Consider the following 19,471-nt stretch of genomic DNA (forward strand, 5'->3'; position numbering starts at 1 on the left):
CTGCAGCCTTCCAGTTTCTAGCAGGCAGGGGATCTGTAAGATGCCCTGGAGCCAGAATGAAAGCAAGACTGGTAACGGGGTTCTGCTTCGGATAACGGCTTATTAAAGAATGATTTACAGGAAGAAGATAAAAAAAAAAATCACACTCAAGTGAAACTTCAGATTGTAATGATTACATGCGATATTTCACCTAAATATTCCTTTTTGGAATATCAATACGCACATTATAGACGTCATCCTGTTTTCTATTATTTCCCCTTCATTCATACATCCTCAATCTCTTTAAAAAATATACTGCATTGCACCGCAGAGATTTATACTTTGTAAGCCATTCAGATGTAGCAAATATAATATCCGAGGATTTGTTCTGCTGAATAGACTGTGATTGATCTATCTCCTTCCGCAGACTTGTCCAATCCCTTTTGGAGCCTGGTTGCACTATTTGCCTCCACAATGTCCTGTGGGCGGCAATCAGCTCCTCCGGGTCACTCTGCATTCTGAGACTTCGCCTTTCTTTTCAACCTGTCCCCTGGTGGTTTCATCGGGTGCTGCCCTCCCCCAGCTCCTCTGCTTTCCACATCCTCCATGATCCTAGGCACCTCTATCATTTCTCCCCTCAGTTGCCTTTCCCCCCACTTGAAGTCGTTCCAGATCAGGGCTGCTGCAAGAGTATGTGTCACCCTCAGCAATCCTTCCCCTTTGAGACTTTAATTAAACTGGATAACCGTGCTAACCCTGACTCCATCCCTCCCAGAGCAGGCCAGTAAAAGCCCCCCTGGGCACAGCAGGGACCGTGTTCAAAAGCCATGTAAACAGGTAGAAAGCAATTTACCCAGGTTCAAAGGCAAAGTGTGCTGGTGCAACGCCAAAATGGAGAGGTTTGAAAAACGACCCTCATACTTTTAAATATTAAACTTATATGTGTTTATATACGTTTGTCTTGATTAGACTGCAAATTCTACTGAGATGGCAGTGGCTCTTTTGTGTTTTTGTACATCGAGTAGCGCCTCAGAAATGATAATTTTTGGGAGTAGACTGCAATAAATAAATAAATCAGGAAATATATACACTTTATAAACTAAAAGAAATCCATACCACATTGGTTGAAGGTAATTTATTTATTGCGTGTAATCCCTGGGCTAAGGACCTCCCCAAGAGTCATCTTTAGTTTCAGGGCTTTGATTAGTCAAAACTTCCTTTTCTACTTTTAAGCCCCACCAGGATAGTGAAGTAAGGAGTGAGGAGGAACCCTCCAGGTCCCAGCAAGGACAACCACAAAGAAGTAAATCCAGAACATCAGGACAATGGGACTTTTAAGTATATCACTGAAACTGGATTGAAGACACCTATCCACCAAAATCTGGGAGATCCAACACTACCCCTCATAATTGCAAAGGGAAAGGAATTAAAAAACAGATTCACTTTAATAATTTATATTAAAATAGAAAGTCACAGATTTATTTGAATGATCAACAATGTAATCGACTGCATTGAACAAGGAATTGTAAAATACCACTTACATCAACTTCCAAACATTAATCAGTAAAGTTGGAAACCACACTTATTACTGCTGTATACAAAATACTGTGGTATTTAAAATATGAAGTGAACAATGCTCAGAGCCTTGGAGTTAATCCTACCCCTTTTGTATACAGCAGTAATAAGTGTGGTTTCCAACTTAACTCAACGCACAATTAAACTCTGGAATTTGTTGCCAGAGGATGTGGTTAGTGCAGTTAGTATAGCGGTGTTTAAAAAAGGATTGGATAAGTTCTTGGAGGAGAAGTCCATTACTTGCTATTAATCAAGTTGACTTAGAAAATAGCCACTACTATTACTAGCAACGGTAACATGGAATAGACTTAGTTTTTGGGTACTTGCCAGGTCCTTATGGCCTGGATTGGCCACTGTTGGAAACAGGATGCTGGGCTTGATGGACCCTTGGTCTGACCCAGTATGGCATTTTCTTATGTTCTTACTGATAAACACAACCTTCACCCCCTTGAGTCTTTGCTCATGTCTCACCGTGATGTCATTGTACAGTTACTAGGTCACTGTCTGATGACGTCACACTGAGCCTGAGCGGTCCAGTCGTCTTTCATTGGCTGCTTCACTGGGTAGCCTCGGAGCTGGAGGTTACAAGGCAGGCACATACATAAACCCAAGTGTTTTATTTTTCAGAAGTCATTTTTAGCAAAGCCACAGATGGGAATGACTCGGGGAAGAAGCCACACAATAGGGAGAAGCCTTAGAAAAATCCAGAAAGGCTTCACGCCCCCAACTACATGGCAGCAATACATTTATGTGTGAGAGCAAGCTCTGCAGAGATGTGCTAATTCCACCTTGTAATACACCCTGCATCATTTCTCACAGGCCCTTAATTGATTTCGTGCCACTAGGGGATCCCAGTGTAAAGACGGTGATTTGTAATTAATAGCCGCTCTGGGTCCCGGAGCCTTGCTCCCACGCTTTCCGCTGTCCTTCCCTGCCTGTTCACACCAAGCAGCAAAAGGGGCTGTGCCGGTTCCCAGAGACCACGTGACGCGAAGCGCGTGCCGCTGCCCATTCAGAGCGTTCTATGCCCCGGGGCGCGCGGGCCGCAGTGCGGCGTGGGTTCTCCTCCGAGCTCGCACGTGAAAACAGCCTCTCACCGAGGAAGTAAGGACGCAAGGAAGGCACAAAACCAAAACCCCGCAGGCCCAGGTTTCCATTCCGCCCCCCCCCCGAACGTACCTGCTGCTACATCTGTCTGCTTGGTGTCTGGCCAAAACAGTGACCTAATACTACGCACTGTTGTTTTGGAGCCAGAAGCCATTCTGCCTGTGTTGCACAGGAGAGCTGAAGAAATAGGGCCAAACCCTGCCCTCTGTTATGGTAATGACCGTAGCGGCTGCCACCAGGCAGATGCAGCCTGGTAAATAGGGAGGCTTGGAGAACACACAGGCAGAAAGAGGAAATCCTTTTGTGGGGCAGTTGCTGGATGCGAGTGCACTTGTAAGAAAACAAGAGTGTCTTTCCGTGGCCTATTGAAGGGACGTGGAGGCGATTAGCACCATCTCACTAGTTTTTGATAGGCCTCTGCCTCTTCTTCTAAGAGCTGGATTGTGTAAAACCTGCAATTAAAAGCATGCACGGACATTTATCACGCTGCAGCTCAAAGGCGATGTACTTCAGCTGCCACGCTGAATGGTATCGTCCTGGCTAAAGGGAGGTAATATGGAATCTTAATTATCAAAAGGAAAATGCAAAGGTATGGCAGCAGGTTCAAGCTTTAAAAGTCCAAGTACCTTGCAAGCGAACTCTGAGGCACAGCCCGCTCCGGGATGGTGAGCCAAATATGGCCACGGATTTGCTTAAATACAAAGCCAGGCATTCCACGGTATAACTAAAAAATGGTTTATTACAATATGGAAGAGACCAACATTCAGGCCGATACAGTAAACGGGCCAATACAGTTAACCTGCGTTTGGACGCGCGTTTTTGACGCGCTAACTTTACCCCTTATTCAGTAAGGGGTATAAAACGTGCGTCCAACCCCCCCCCCCGAAACTAATAGTGCCTGCAACATGCAAATGCATGTTGATGGCCCTATTAGTTATTCCCACGCGATTCAGTAAGTAAAATGTGCAGCCAAGCCACACATTTTGCTTTCAGAAATTAACACCTACTCAAAGGTAGGCGTTAATTTCTCCAGGCACCGGGAACGTGCACAGAAAAGCAGTAAAAACTGCTTTTCTGTACACCCTCCGACTTAATATCATAGCAATATTAAGTCGGAGGTCCCAAAAGTTAAAAATAATTAAAAAAAAAAATTTTAAATCGGCCCGTGGCTCGCAGGTTGAAAACCGAACGCTCAATTTTGCCGGCGTCCGGTTTCCGAACCCGTGGCTGTCAGCGGGTTTGAGAACCGACACCGGCAAAACTGAGCGTCAGCTGTCAAACTCGCTGAAAGCTAGTGTCCCTAGCGCCTCTTTTTACCGCGGGCCCTCATTTAAATACTGAATTGTGCGCACAGGAGAGTGGCCTGTGTGCGTGCCGGGAGAACGGGCGCTCGCCCTCTCTCCCGCGAATTTTCAGGCTGATTCAGTAAAAGTCGCGGGAGAGCGGGCGCACAGGCCACTCTCCTGTGCGCGTGATTCACTAAAACAAATTATTCAAATTAGGGCCTGCAGTAAAAAGAGGCGCTAGGGATACTAGCGCGTCCCTAGCATCTCTTTTTTGACAGGAGCGTCGGCTGTCAGCGAGTTTGACAGCCGACGCTCAATTTTGCTGGCGTCGGTTCTCAAACCTGCTGACAGCCACGGGTTCGGAAACTAGACGCCGGCAAAATTGAGCATCCGATTTTCAACCCATGAGCCGCGGGCAGATTTAAAAATTATTTTTTAAATTTTTAATTAATTTTTAACTTTTGAAACCTCCGAGTTAATATCGCCGTGATATTAACTCGGAGGGTGTACAGAAAAGCAGCTTTTACTGCTTTTCTGTGCACTTTCCCGGTGCCGGCAGAAATTAACACCAGCCTTTGGGTAGGCGCTAATTTCTGAAAGTAAAATGTTCGGCTTGGCTGCACATTTTATTTACTGAATTGCGCGGGAATGACTAATAGGGCCATCAACATGCATTTGCATGTTGAGGGCGCTATTAGTTTCGGGGGGGGTTGGACGCGCAATTTCAACGCGCTATTACCCCTTACTGAATAAGGGGTAAAGCCAGCGCCTGTATTGGCTTGTTTGTGATAATGAAGAGCCCTGTATGAGAATCAAAATGTCAGTCAAGCCCAGGATCCTGTTTCCAATCCAGGTCACATGCCATTAATTGTATTTTTATTCAAACTTTGTTTAGATGTTTACTTTACATTTTATTTAGTTTATTTTATTTATATTATTTTAGTTTTTATTTTATTTTTAAATGAATTTTGATTATAAGTATATTGTTGTAAACCGTTTTGATCAATTTTTTGAATTGGTAAATTGTATATAAATACGTTAAATAAATAAATAAATAAATAAATAAATAAATAAATAAAAACTTGAAATAATTTTGTGTCACCTGCAAATTTGATCATCTCAGTCGTTGTTCCCTTTCTCAGATCATTGATAAATAAACTAGCAAGCACCGGTCCTAGTGAAGATCCCTGAGGCACTCCACTGTTTACCTTCCTTCACCGAGAAGACTGACCATCTTTTAACCAGTTCACAAATCCACAATAGGACATTGCACCCTATCACATGCTTTCCTGAGGAGCCTCTCATCCGGGACTTTGTCAAACTCCTTCTGAAAATCCAGATACACTGTATCCACCGGCAGATTTGTGAGCCAAGACTTCCCTTAGGTAAATCCATGCTGGCTGTGTCCCTTAAACCACGTCTATCTAAATACTTTGCAACTTTATTTTTTAAAAAAATTCCTACAACTTTTCCTGGCACTGACATCAGACTCACAGGTCTATAGTTTCCTGAATCACTCTGAAACACTTTTTAAAGATTTGTGTTACATTAGCCACCACTCCAGTCCTCAGAAACAATAGACAATTTTAAAGCTAAGTTATAAATTACTAGTAATATGTTTGCAATTTAAATTTTGAGTTCCTTCAAAACTCTGGGGCGTAAATCACTGGTCTAGGTGATTTGCTGCTCTTTAGTTTATCAGTTTGCCTCAATACATCTTCTAGATTCAATGTGATTTGTTTCAGTTCTTCCAAATCCTCACCATTAAATACTATGTCTGGCATGGATATCTCCCTAATGTCCTCCTCAGTAAATCGCCAATAATTCATTTAGTCTTTCCACTATGACCTTGTCTTCCTTTACCCCTCGATCATTTAACAGTCCAACTGACTCCTTCACAGGCTTCCTGCTTTGGAAGTATTTGAAAAAGTTTTTATTATGAGTTTTGGCCTCTACAGCAAACTTATTTTCAAATCTTCTCTTTACTTGCCTTATCAATATTTTAAGAACATAAGAAATTGCCATGCTGGGTCAGACCAAGGTTCCATCAAGCCCAGCATCCTGTTTCCAACAGTGGCCAATCCAGGCTACAAGTACCTGGCAAGTACCCAAACACTAAGTAGATCCCACGCTACTGATAACAGTAATATCAGTGCCTATTCCCCAAATCAACTTGATTAATAGCAGTTTATGGAGTTCTCTTTCAGGAACTTATCCAAATCTTTTTGAAACTAACTTTCCAGTGCATATACCTTTTACTATTTTCTTCACTTGGATCCTTTCTTCATTTTTTGAAAGAAGTTCTTTTGGCTGTAATAAGCCTCTTTCACCTCACCTTTTAACTATGCCAGCAGTCATTTGGTCTTCATTACGCTTTTTCTGATCCATGGAATACATTTGGTCTGGGCTTCCAAGATAGTATTTTTAAACAATGTCCACACCTGATGTAAACTCCTATTTATTTATTTTATTTATTTTCCACTTTTCAGCACTTCAGAGCGGATTACATTCAGGCTGCCTTACCTTTTAGTGTTTCTTTTTAACTGTTTTCCTCGTTGTATCGTAGTTTCCCTTTTGAAAGTTAAATGCTAGAGCAATACTTTTCCTTAATGTCTTCCTTCCAGTTATTAAGTCAAATCTGATTGTGTTGCAATCACTATTGCCAAATGGCCCCCACTACTGTTACCTCTTGCACCAAATCCTTCATTCCACTAAGGATTAGGTCTAAAATAGCTCCCTCTCTCATCAGTTCCTTGACCAGCTGCTTCATGAAACAGTGATTTATTTCACCTAGAAGCTTTACCTCCCTAGCATGTCCTATTGTGACATTTACCCAGTGAATATCGGGATAATTGAAATCTCCCATTATTACTTTGTTGTCAAATGTGTTAGCTTCCCATATTTCTGTTAGTATTTCATTGCTGATAATTAAGGGTTGCCAACTAGCTTCAGATTTTCAGGACAGGTTGATCCAGTCCTGGTTTTACTCCCCTGCATGCAGGTACTTACAGTCTTGAATTTCTTAGGGAATGTGATAGGGAAATTAGAATAAATCCCAGCATGCAATGGAGTAAAACCAGGACTGGATCAACCTGGTCCTGAAAATCTGGAGCCAGTTGGCAACCCTACGTCTGTTCATTCTGGCCAGGCGGATGGTAGCCTACCCACACCTTTATATTTTTCGCCATCACACATGGATTTCTATCCATAAGGATTCCGCAGTGCATTTAGTCTCCTGCAGGATCTTTTGACGCTATGCAATCCCCAACATATAGTGCCAGCCTCCCCCACCAAGTTGATCTGCCTTATCTTTCTTCCATCAGTTCTCTAAGATGCCAGTTATGTCTACCTCTTCTTTCAGTTCCATGCATTCTAACTCTCCCATCATTTACATCAGTAAATTAATTAAGACAGGTTATGCCAAGTTATGTATTCTACATCGATTAAAACCAATATTAACTCTTGCAGACTTCTGCACTGTACTGCAAACGCTAATCTTTTCAAATCTTGACTACTGCAGCTCCCTACTACTAGGTCTCCCAGCAAGTCATTTAAAACCACCACAGCTATTGCAACATGCTGCAGCAAGACTATTACTAGGATGTATTTTACCCATCCCCATCACCGACTCCCTAGCCGCCACCATGAAAAGATGGGAAAATGCCCTCTCATCTATAAACTGCCTCCTTACCTCTCTCCACCTCACCCTTAACACTTCTAAAACGGAGCTCCTCATCATCTCTCCCCCCACCCTCGCCCAGTGCACCCCCTTAGCAGGCACCTCCCTCTGTCTTCAAGCCCGAGATCTAGGTGTTACGATAATCACCTCAACCTACAAAAATTCATTGGCGCCACCATGAAAGAGTGCTTCTTTAAACTCAATACGCTAAAAAAACTCAGACCCCTCCTCTACCTCGGCGACCTCCGTACTGTCCTGCAAGCCACGGTCATGTCCAAAATAGACTACTGTAATTCCCTCCTTCTTGGTCTACCTAAAGCCACAATTAAACCCCTACAACTCCCACAAAACGCAGCTGCGAGAATTCTCACAAATTCCCGCCAATGTGACCACATCACCCCTATACTCAAAGACCTGCACTGGCTCCCCATTCAACAGCGCAGGACTTGCAAGACTCTCACTATAGTGCACAAATCGTTCCACAACGAAAACATCCAGTGCACTATCCGCCTCCTCGCCTCAACCAGACCTACTAGATCCTCTCATAAGGGTACCCTCCACACCCTCCCCCCGAAACATATTCACCTCAAATCTACAAAAGAGCGGGCCCTCTGCCTGGAACTCCTCGCCACCTGAACGTAGACTAGAGCAGAGTGCACAAATTTAAATCAAAACTCTAAACATGGCTCCTTTAAACAAGCCTACCCTTAAATCCCCAATCTAAACCTCACTTTCAGCCTTTCCCTACTCCCCCAGAGCAACCATGATGAGTTTGCCCGTAGATGCCACCTTGTCTACACCTCTGGTCTGGCTCTCCGAGTAATTTTATAGCCCTGTTACCCTGTCTACACTTTGTACTAGACATGAGACATTTGCTCTCCCGTCTCTTCATAATGTTGGGAATCTTTATTATGCACACAAGTTTTCTGTTCTGATTTCTAGCCTTAAACTTTCGCTCCCTCGTGCAAATGTCTCTGCACTTCCCAGTTCTCTGTTAACCTGTTTTTTTGTAACTGCTCTCTTCCTGCTTTGTGTTTTACCCCTGTTACATGTAAACCGGCATGATATCTCTGATGATGGTCGGTCAAGAAAAAACACAAATAAAATAAATAAATGTAGGAAATGTGATCATATTTCACCATTGCTGATTTCCCTGCATTGGTTACCAATACAAGCCAGAATCCACTATAAAGTATTAACTTTAATATTCAACCTCATTTATTCAAATACTTGTTAGGAGTGACTCTACAACCTCACAATCCTCAACGAACACTAAGATCTCAAAATGAAGGACAACTGACTATTCCCACAATAAGGAGCACACAACTGACACAAATAAGAGATTGAGTGATTTCCATAGCGGGTCCAAAGCTCTGGAATTCTGTGCCTGAAACATTACATATTTTACCAGATAGAAAGAGATTTAAATGTGAATTGAATACACGGCTAGGGTATGGGAGGCAGAAGAAGGGGAAACGAGAGACTGGAGAAGGAGTGAAAATGTGGGAAATGGTGATGAGATGAGAATAAGGGGAAGAAGGGCTAGGAAGGGGGTGAGATTGAGAGCCAGAAAGCTGGTAGATAGTTGAGTGCTGAGAACAGGGAGACTGTGAGGACTGGAAAGGCTAATAGGGAACGAACTGGGGAAACTGGCAATATTTTCTGAACACTGGAAATGTAACTCCTGGCCAGGGGTGGAGTAAAGTTTCTGTGGCTAGTGTTAGTCTATGGGGCTAAACTTGCAGTTTGTGGTGTGGGGATCCTCAGGATTTATGTGCATAAAATATAATATGGGTGCACATGAATTTACTGCTGCATTTTATTACTTGCACGCAAATGATATGCGCAGGTTATAAAATTCGAGTACGTATGCATGCACATTTAAAAACCGTGAGCCGCGCAAGTTCAAACTTAACTGTAAAAGTAGCGGCACTTATCTGGATAACTGCAGATTTACGCGGCTATGTAGCAGCACTTGGCCGGAGAAGTCTGTCTAATTAGCACTTTTCTGACTAATCCGGGGATGTAAGATAGCCAGAAACGTTTTAAAAAGTCCTACTTATCTGGGTAAGTTTACATTTGTCCATCTAAGTAGCAGCAAAAGTAGTGCCTAGCCGGATATGCTGGGATTTAGCCGGATAAGTGTGCGCAAGCGATACACCCGCATATTTCTATTTTTAATTTTAAAAGGGATACATAAATAGATTTTACTCATGTTATTCAGACCTCTCATACGTCAGCTATTACACACAAAAGTCAGGGGATTTTAGAACACGCACGCGGCAATGAAACGACCGTTTGTACCATTTGGTCTACCAGTTCTCCCAGTCCACCTGCAGCTTGTGAAGACCCCCCCCCCCCCGGCTCTTCAGCTTGAAGTGCCCCCATTTCACCCAGACCCCTCACCCAGGCATCGTTTCGCTTTTGAGATGTTTACGTTCACTTACAGCAGATATCGAGCAGGAGTAAATACATGCGAGTAGGAGGCCACATTTCCATGCATAAATTGTTTATAAAATAGCAACTTACCCGTCCCCGGAGCGCCCCGGCCTGCCTCTTCTTTAATGCGCACAAATTTACGTGCAATCCCCGATGTACGTGCGTATGTTGCGGTTTTTAGAAAAGCATATACTCGTGTGTGTGGCATTTTACGTGTGCATCTCTTGAAAAGTCTTTTTGTGCCCGGTCTTGGGTTGGCCTGTTTTTTTTTTTTTAAACTCCGGATCCATTACCTTGCTGCATCGGGAGTTTATTCTCACTTCGGCATGCGAGTTAATATTTTATACATCGGTCCCTCGGGGAGGCTCAGAAGGAGGGACATGTACAGTCCAAAATTCTATTAAGCGATTCATGTATAAGAACAGAACACAAAGACAGAGGAGAGCAAAATCAAAACGAACTGAAAAGCTGGTAAGCTTTTCTTTCCTATTACCTTAGCATATTTAACATTTAATTAATATGCACGCAGCTCGGTTATTCCATCCCATTCATGGAGCGAGTACAAGCCCAGTAAACAAGATATTTTTTATTTATTTATTTATTTATTTATTTAAACAGTTTTTTCTATACCGACATTAAAATACACATCATGTCGGTTTACATTATAACAGCAGGTAGAAAATACATAGAACGGGGATGTGGGGGTGGATAACCAGCAAAAACAAGAGTAGAGAGGGCTCTAACGGGGAGCCCGAGGCAATAGTTAAAAAATAGGGGCAGGGTAAGAGGAGCTATTTGCAAGGAACTACGGTGCAGGGAGGTAAGTTGGGTGGCTAGTTACAGGGGGGGAAGGAGGAGGGTAAGTTAGGATATTAGGATCACTCCATAACAATGATCCATTTCTAAAAAGTGTCTATTCTAAATCACGTTTTTATCCAGAGGGGAAATAAACTGGCTCACTGGGAAGGCATCGATCAGACTGGATTTTCTCTCTGGAATTTCCTACCTAGTCCATGCACAAGGGCTGGAAAGCAATAATCAGCCAAGGAGATGCAGCTCTGGATTTCAGCTGCCTGCCCGTGCACACGAAGGCTCTCAAAGGACCGTGCAAACAATCACTCGCAACACGGATCTGCTTTCCTCCAGTGAATGGTTGCTTATAAAAATGACCCTAAAAGCATTATCCGGAGAAGCCCCTGTATAAAGTATAGGTCACATGTACGTTTCATCCTTCGGACGAGGCTGTGTGTGAACGCCAAGAGTTATGTTTTTGATACGTTTTAACTGGCTGAAACCCAAAAATGAAAAAAATTATATAATTTTTGTGAATCGCCCAGAGTCCATAAATATAACAGATATATAAATAATGAATTCTCCTCAATATAAGCAAAAATCCAGTGACTGAGAAATGTTAGATGAGTGTTTATAGGACTCCAAGACCACAGCAGTGAATGTGGGCAATCAGCTTGTGATTGGTTGTGTCTATAGCATGGGAAATCACTGCCTTTTTTCCTTGCACTGTCTCTGTACGTGTGCACTTGTGGTTAGCCAGGTGACACATTCTGATCTTCCCTTATCCACAAACACCTGTAAATAATTAAAACGCCTCTTCTAAGTTGCCCAACGTTAGGGTGGTTGCTCACTTGACCAATTATGTTCCTGATGACTAGTAAATTTCCCTCTCATGAGGAAATCCAGTGATCATCATGTCTGAAAGGTAGTAGGGCGTCATAATTAGAATAACACTCAGTTACTAGGCCAAAGCTTCCTGTCCTGGTGATCCCACAGCCAGCTGTGTTTTTAGGATATCCATAATGAATATACATAAGGTAAATTCATATACACTGGAGACCCAATACATGCAAATTTATCTCATACATATTCATTGTTGCATGTATTATAGAGTATTAATATATTCCACCAAGACTGCAATAAAATTGGTCAAAGCAGATTACAATAAAACCATTGATAATTCAATAAAACTAACAACAATTAGATTGGTAGTGGGATCACCAGGGCAGGTTTGGAAGGCCCTGTACTAGGCGATCTCTGAAATAAGATTGTTGCACTTTGTTGAACTGATTATAACTTCCTCAGCATAACAAAGGCAGACCCTTTACTTTTGCGATATGGTCAGATTATTAGGACTGTCACACAGAAATGTTGTGGAGCATGCAGTTAATTTATCTCCCTACAGTTGGCTTTCCACCCACCTGTTTCCATCCAGCTCACAGTTTTCCTTCACCTTCGCATGGCCCTCCTGTTAAACAGACTTTATTTATATTTTAAAAACCTGTGAACTAATGATCTCAGGGAGTCAACTGAACCCCGGTTATTGGGCTCCTGGTGCAAGCAAATAAAACCTACCAGAATATGGACCCACCCAGGGACATAAGAACCGAGAGGTAGGATCAGCACCAAGATCAGACCAGCTCAATGCTGAAGCCCTTCTAGGAGAAATGAACTCTCGGATAGGAATGTGGACTTAGGCATGTTGCAAGAAATTCATCCTGCAGACCACTCTGGCCACTAAGACCATCTTCAGGTATCAATTAATTGCCAGTAGGGGAAAAAAAAGACATATGGCCTTGTCACTTACATTCAGAAAGGCTTACTAAAAAGAAAGAAGATCTAAACTAAGAAGACGCCTGCTCTGCCTCCATCAAAGTAGGCAAAGTGACCAGAAAGTTGATAAGCTAACAATTCTACATTATAGTATGTATTGCATCCAGCTATCTACATTGATGGCTTTAACAACAACTCTCAGACAGGCTTTCATGCACAATATGAACCTCATGCATGTTGTCCAATAACCTAGCATTGTTCACTCTGCTCGGTGGAAGAAGGACTTTTGTGGTAATGCCTGAGTGCTGCCCATTTTCCCAACACATATCTTATTCATATTAGCCTCAAATCATCATCAATAAATTCAAAGCCAAAATTTTGCTAGAATCTGTAGAAGGCTAACTGGGATGCATACAGCAAATATGTGGATATTATTATTAATCGGATCCCACCTCTCTCCAAACATCATCATAATTTCACTTGACTCTTTAAATTGGCAACTACAACAATTTTGCCTGGGGCTTCAGAAAAGCCTATGTATCTTGGTGATTCTCAGAAAGTACTAGACCTTTGGAGGAGTACAAAAGGATGAGGATCCTGATGTGGCATCAGCACTTCTTGACTCTATCAATGAAGATCACTACATAAAATGACGAGAACAATACAGAACGTCAAATTTTCACATTTAAGTCAAAAGGCACAGAATCTCCTGCATCATTTGGGAGCAACCGGTGGAAAATCCTGTCAACAACCTAGAGTTAGTGCTGACCTCTTTAACTCAGAAAATAGCACAGTCCTGTACAGCACTCCCCCCACCCGTGGCTGCTCAGTAAGTGCCAGTGGTTTCTGCCAGCAGAAAACTATGCAGAATCCCCTATGGGAAAGTTACTAGATCTTTTCCAGGAGGGGAATAGAGGAGAGAGGGAGGGGGGGGGGGATAGAGGAGAGAGAGAGAGAGAGAAAGAGAGAAATCTGCTTCAAGTTGGAGAGAGAGATTTCCATGGAGGGGAATAGAGGAGAGAGAGAGAGAGAGGGAATAGAGGATGGAATAGTGGAGAGAGAGGGAATGGAGAGAGAGAGAGAGGGAATAGAGGGAATAGAGGAGAGAGAGAGAGAGGGAATAGAGGAGAGAGAGAAATCTGCTTCAAGCTGGAGAGAGAGATTTCCATGGAGGGGAATAGAGGAGAGAGAGAGAGAGAGGGAATAGAGGATGGAATAGAGGAGAGAGAGGGAATGGAGAGAGAGAGAGGGAATAGAGAGAGAGAGAGAGAGGGAATAGAGGAGAGAGAGGGAGGGAATAGAGGAGAGAGAGAAATCTGCTTCAAGCTGGAGAGAGAGATTTCCATGGAGGGGAATAGAGGAGAGAGAGAGGGAATAGAGGATGGAATAGAGGAGAGAGAGGGAATGGAGAGAGAGAGAGAGAGAGGGAATAGAGGAGAGGAAATAGAGGAGAGAGAGAGAGGGAATAGAGGAGAGAGAGGGAATAGAGGAGGGAATAGAGGAGAGAGAGAGAGATCTGCTTCAAGCTGGAGAGAGAGATTTCCATGGAGGGGAATAGAGGAGAGAGAGAGGGAATAGAGGATGGAATAGAGGAGAGAGAGGGAATGGAGAGAGAGAGAGAGAGGGAATAGAGGAGAGGAAATAGAGGAGAGAGAGAGAGGGAATAGAGGAGGAAATAGAGAGAGAGAGAAAGAGAGAGAAAGATCTGCTTCAAGCTGGAGAGAGAAAGAGAGAGAGAGATTTCCATGGAGGGGAAGAGTGGAGCTCCACTCTGGATCACCGAGGTGCAAGAGAGTATCTGGAGAAGTTGTGAAGTTCCAGAGCTCTAAAGTCTTCTGGGAACTGAGACCAGATAAATCCAGCCCAGGAACAGGGAAAGAGAGGAGAGTAGTTCTCATCTGCATCAGCATGTCTGAGGAGTTCAGGTGGCCTTTGGACTTAGCTAAAAAAACAAAACAAAACATGAAATCCCCACGTGCAGTTGATTTTTCCCACCCTAAACCCACCGCAGTCCAGCCCCTTTCCACCACAGGCAAATATCTGCAAGTTGTAAATCAACGCATTTACTTGGGGGGCCGAGGCAAGGGCACATTTCAGCCCAAGGATTTTGCCCAGACAACTATTTTTTTGCAGAGGAAAATTCCTTTGAAGAGTGAGTTCACCATGTTCAAATAACAGTTTGTTATTAAGCCCGCTTTTCCTTTCAGATCTTGTAAACTGTTACAGCCTGGTAAGAAATTAACAAGTTCAGCATTACTGATGTAGCCCAGTTGCTATTTTGCTGGACTTTGTTAAGCTCTTGCAGTCAAGTGGAAGACATAAGAGGTGGACTTTAATCATATACTGGGAATCTCAACCATCCACCGAGTGCGAGCCGTCCCATAAAGAGTAAATGCGACTTGGAATATTATGATCTAATAATTTAATCCCGTGTTTCCCCTTCAAAATACTGCAGTGATCACATGGCGTGTAAGAAGAAGAGAACCTGCTCTTCTCAGAGAAACTAGATCTCAGAGGTCATGGGCTAAGCCTGGCACCCATGTCCTTGAGTTGTCTGAGAATCCTCAGCAAATGGAGAGACGGGGCCTGAAACAGTGGAGGAAGAGGCTGACGAGTTTGCTTGACTTCCTGTTAATTCACGTAGTCCAGGCCACAGTAACCGCATGGCTGGATTATTGTAAGGCACTCACAGGGGTCTAACAGATAAGGAGCTAAACAAACTCCAGATAATACAAAATTCGGTTACAAGGCTGATAGAAGGATGCAAGCCACACAACCATATCACATCGGTCTTACACAAACTACACCAAGGCTACCAGCCCCTTACAGAACTATGTTTAAAGCTCTGAGCATAGATGGAGCTATTTATTTGAGAAAAAGGTTGTCCTTATAAACGCCCTCCAGACCACTAACATCCTCGCTTGCAGCCACTGTAACAACTCCAGGGAAAGAAAGAGATTAAAAGAACGGATTCTCCCCGCCGATCTTTACTGGGAGCCGGGAACTTTCTCCCAGAAGAGCTCTGCCAAATGCATGGCTCCTCTTTCCAGGAAGCAAGTAAAAGCCCGGCTCCTCTCCTAGGCCTTTAATGCCAAACGCATAGCTTCCTCCACCCTAGAAAGCGTGCGTTAAACTAAACGGACTCTGACAAACTGCCTGGCACCAATTTCTGACTGCCTTGACTCTGCTACTACAACCTACTGTTTTGCAGAGATGTTTGTGTATTTATTTCATTTCATTTTTTTATCTGTTATTTTAGATACCTTATCACACCACAGTCTGTCCAAGCTAGTGAACAACAATACACATAAAAAATGTACATCATTAAACGTAGATAACATAAAAAATTAAAACACCTCTTCACAACAGCCTTCATAGGATCTTCTATGCACCGAAACCTCCTAACTTCCTAACCAGTCCTCAACAGCCCAATACCTTTCAGACAAGGCCTTCTCCAGGGACCGCTCCCTTTCTAACTCACCCACGTAGAAACAGTTATATTTTTACTGTTTCCCTAAATGTCGAAAAATGAGATTCCAATCTGATGTCCAGAGGAGCTGAATTCCACAGGTCAGGACCAGCTGCAAAGAAGCCGTACTGTCCAGAGAGCAATCCTATGAATTCCCAGCACTGGGGAAATCTGCAACAAAGCGAAACGGGGGCCATAGCCTGGGATAATAGCTCTGGGTCCCCACACTTCATAGCCAAAGCTAACTTAAGGCCAGGGCCAGGGCTTCCATTTCACAAACTAGGCAGTTGCCTAGAGCGCCAAAATTGTAGGGGGTGGCAAATCCCACCAGCATGAGGCCCAGAACTGCCAAGGAAGGGAGCGCGGTGCTGGAGCTGCTGCCAATAGGTAAATTGGGGGTGAGGGGTGCATGTCTGAAGCTTCGCCTAGGGCGTCAAATACTCTTGCACCGGCCCTGCCTAAGGTACCCCAGGGAGTGGCAGGGGAGTTCAAGATAAGCCACAATGAATATGCATGAGATGCATTTGCATGCATTGCTTCAATTCTATGCAAATAGATCTCATGCATATTTACGGTGGATACCCTGAAAAATCCACTTGTAAGGGGGTTCTCAAGGACTACTGTCCTGGGAAATCTCTTGAACCACAGACCACATTAGCAATGAAAACTAAATACGTTAACCTTAAAGTGCAAGTATTAGTTCCAGGTGATGCTGTCCTGCTTTGCAATTTCTGGAGTCACCCCGAAGGTGTCCCAGGATTCTCCCAGCCTTCAGGCTGAACGTTTTCCTGCCCTAGCACGAGTGCTCCTTCCTAACTTGGTCTGTACACTTGTCATTGCCTGGCTCCTGGTTTCTTTTCTCTTTGAAATGCAAAACACATTTTCAGCCCCTCTCTGCACCAGCCGAAAAGTTAAAATGATTTTTTTCCAGGTCACCATCAATAAATCCCCACCTTCTGTAATGTGGACCACCGCTAAGAAGAGCAGAGAAACCTAATTTACAAGAACATTAGAATGTGGGAAAACAGTAATCCAAGAGGAAACACATTATCTGGCCTTGTTACTTTATAAAGTCATTTAAATTAATTTTTCCCCAGAGTGCTTGGGGGTTCTCGCTGCCTGGCCCAGCCTATTCTCTCCAGCTAATGAAGCTTTCCCAGCTCCTGCCAGTAAATTCTTATTAAGAGCCCATCTTGGAGGTTAGAGGGTGAAACAGCCTCTTGCTCCTGGGAAAGATGTCTATGAATTTGTAATTTTAAGTCCATGTTTGACAGGGATTAGCATCTGAAAGGAGAAGGGGAAAACATTATTTCAATTAACGGCAAGCAGACAACTTAACATCTGATTACAGTTTACGTTGCTGGGATTCTCGTATTTGCAGGCATTCTGTACGATCATTGCAATTCCCATTTGTGTCCCTATCTCTGTTTAAATGCTTATCGGAGTGACTGATGGGAGGGCGGGTTTTAATTCCCTGCTCTAAGTCCCCCAGGACGCGCCTGTGGCTGGGGGTGATTGGTAATGTGTGGGAATGGGGATACCAGCGATTTCCTTCTATTCCCCGTGCACCTGGGATTCACACGGCAGTAGCGAAAAAGGTTTACAAGGGGTTGATTCCATCTCTTCTCGTTGCAGCTCCACAGATAACTCGGCCCAGCTCAGAGGACAAACCCAGTGCCATGGATTTATTCATCCAGAAATGGCAGATGGAACAAACACTGGAGAGCCAGAAGATGAGCTGCGGGGTGAGATTGATTCTTTGCGGTCCGGAGCTGGGACCTTCTATATCCATACACCACAAAGTCTGGCGCTACAAAATCATCCACATCATGCCCTTCCCTTTCTCTTTTTCCTCCTGACAATGATCACGCTCAGGCTGAACTCTAACTTTACAACGCCATATGGTAAATTCACCTGTCAGATATTTATTTATTCAGGCATTTTATATATCATCGTTCCATGGACAGATCACAACGCTTTACAAAGTGGCATTCATCGTTAGAGCTTAACAGACAAACAATGATTGCTTACAGATATCGTATTCCTGTACAGGCATTAATTTCTATCTAGACTAGAGGGTTTTCTATTGCACATCAATAACTGGTCTAGTACTTAAGGCAAGGAGTGCGGGGATTTCAAACGAGAAGATAAACTTTCCACCTCATTTATTCTATCATTGGATACATTTTCAAGTTTCAATTATTATTTTAATCATTCTTGTCCTTGTGGCTCTCTATTTTCTGGTGTTTTAAGTTAGTCTATACATGTTTTTGAATAGCCATGTTTTTAGTTTGCATTTGAATCGCTTTCTGTCAGGTAAAATGCGTAACATCTCGGGCAGAGAATTCCATAGCATTGGGCCTGCTACAGAAAACACCCGATCTCTTATTTAAGAACATAAGAACATGCCATGCTGGGTCAGACCATGGGTCCATCAAGCCCAGCATCCTGTTTCCAACAGAGGCCAAACCAGGCCATAAGAACCTGGCAATTACCCAAAAACGAAGTCTATCCCATGTTACCATTGCTAGTAATAGCAGTGGCTATTTTCTAAGTCAACTTAATTAATAGCCGGTAATGGACTTCTCCTCCAAGAACTTATCCAATCCGTTTTTAAACACAGCTATACTAACTGCACTAACCACATCCTCTGGCAACAAATTCCAGAGTTTAATTGTGCATTGAGTGAAGAAGAACTTTCTCCGATTAGTTTTAAATGTGCCCCATGCTAACTTCATGGAGTGCCCCCTAGTCTTTCTATTATCTGAAAGACTAAATAACCGATTCACATCTACCCATTCTAGACCTCTCATGATTTTAAACATCTCTATCATATCCCCCCTCAGCCGTCTCTTCTCCAGGCTGTACATTCCTATACTCTTTTCCTCACAGGGGAGCTGTTCCATACCCTTTATCATTTTGGTAGCCCTTCTCTGTACCTTCTCCATCGCAATTATATCTTTTTTGAGATGTGGTGACCAGAATTGTACACAGTATTCAAGGTGCGGTCTCATCATGGAGCGATACAGAGGCATTATGACATTTTCCGTTTTATTCACCATTCCCTTTCTAATAATTCCCAACATTGTTTGCTTTTTTGACTGCCGCAGCAGACTGAACCGACGATTTCAATGTGTTATCCACTATGACACCTAGATCTCTTTCTTGGGTTGTAGCACCTAATATGGAACCTAACATTGTGTAATTATAGCATGGGTATAGCATGGGTATAGCCAAGCCGCACATTTTACTTTCAGAAATTAACGCCTGCCAAAGGTAGGCGTTAATTTCTGCTGGCGCCGGGGAAGTGCACAGAAAAGCAGTAAAAACTGCTTTTCTGTACACCCTCCGACTTAATATCATGGCGATATT

The sequence above is a fragment of the Rhinatrema bivittatum genome, chromosome 10 (genome assembly GCF_901001135.1).
Source record: "Rhinatrema bivittatum chromosome 10, aRhiBiv1.1, whole genome shotgun sequence".
NCBI classification, from domain to species: Eukaryota; Metazoa; Chordata; class Amphibia; order Gymnophiona; family Rhinatrematidae; genus Rhinatrema; species Rhinatrema bivittatum.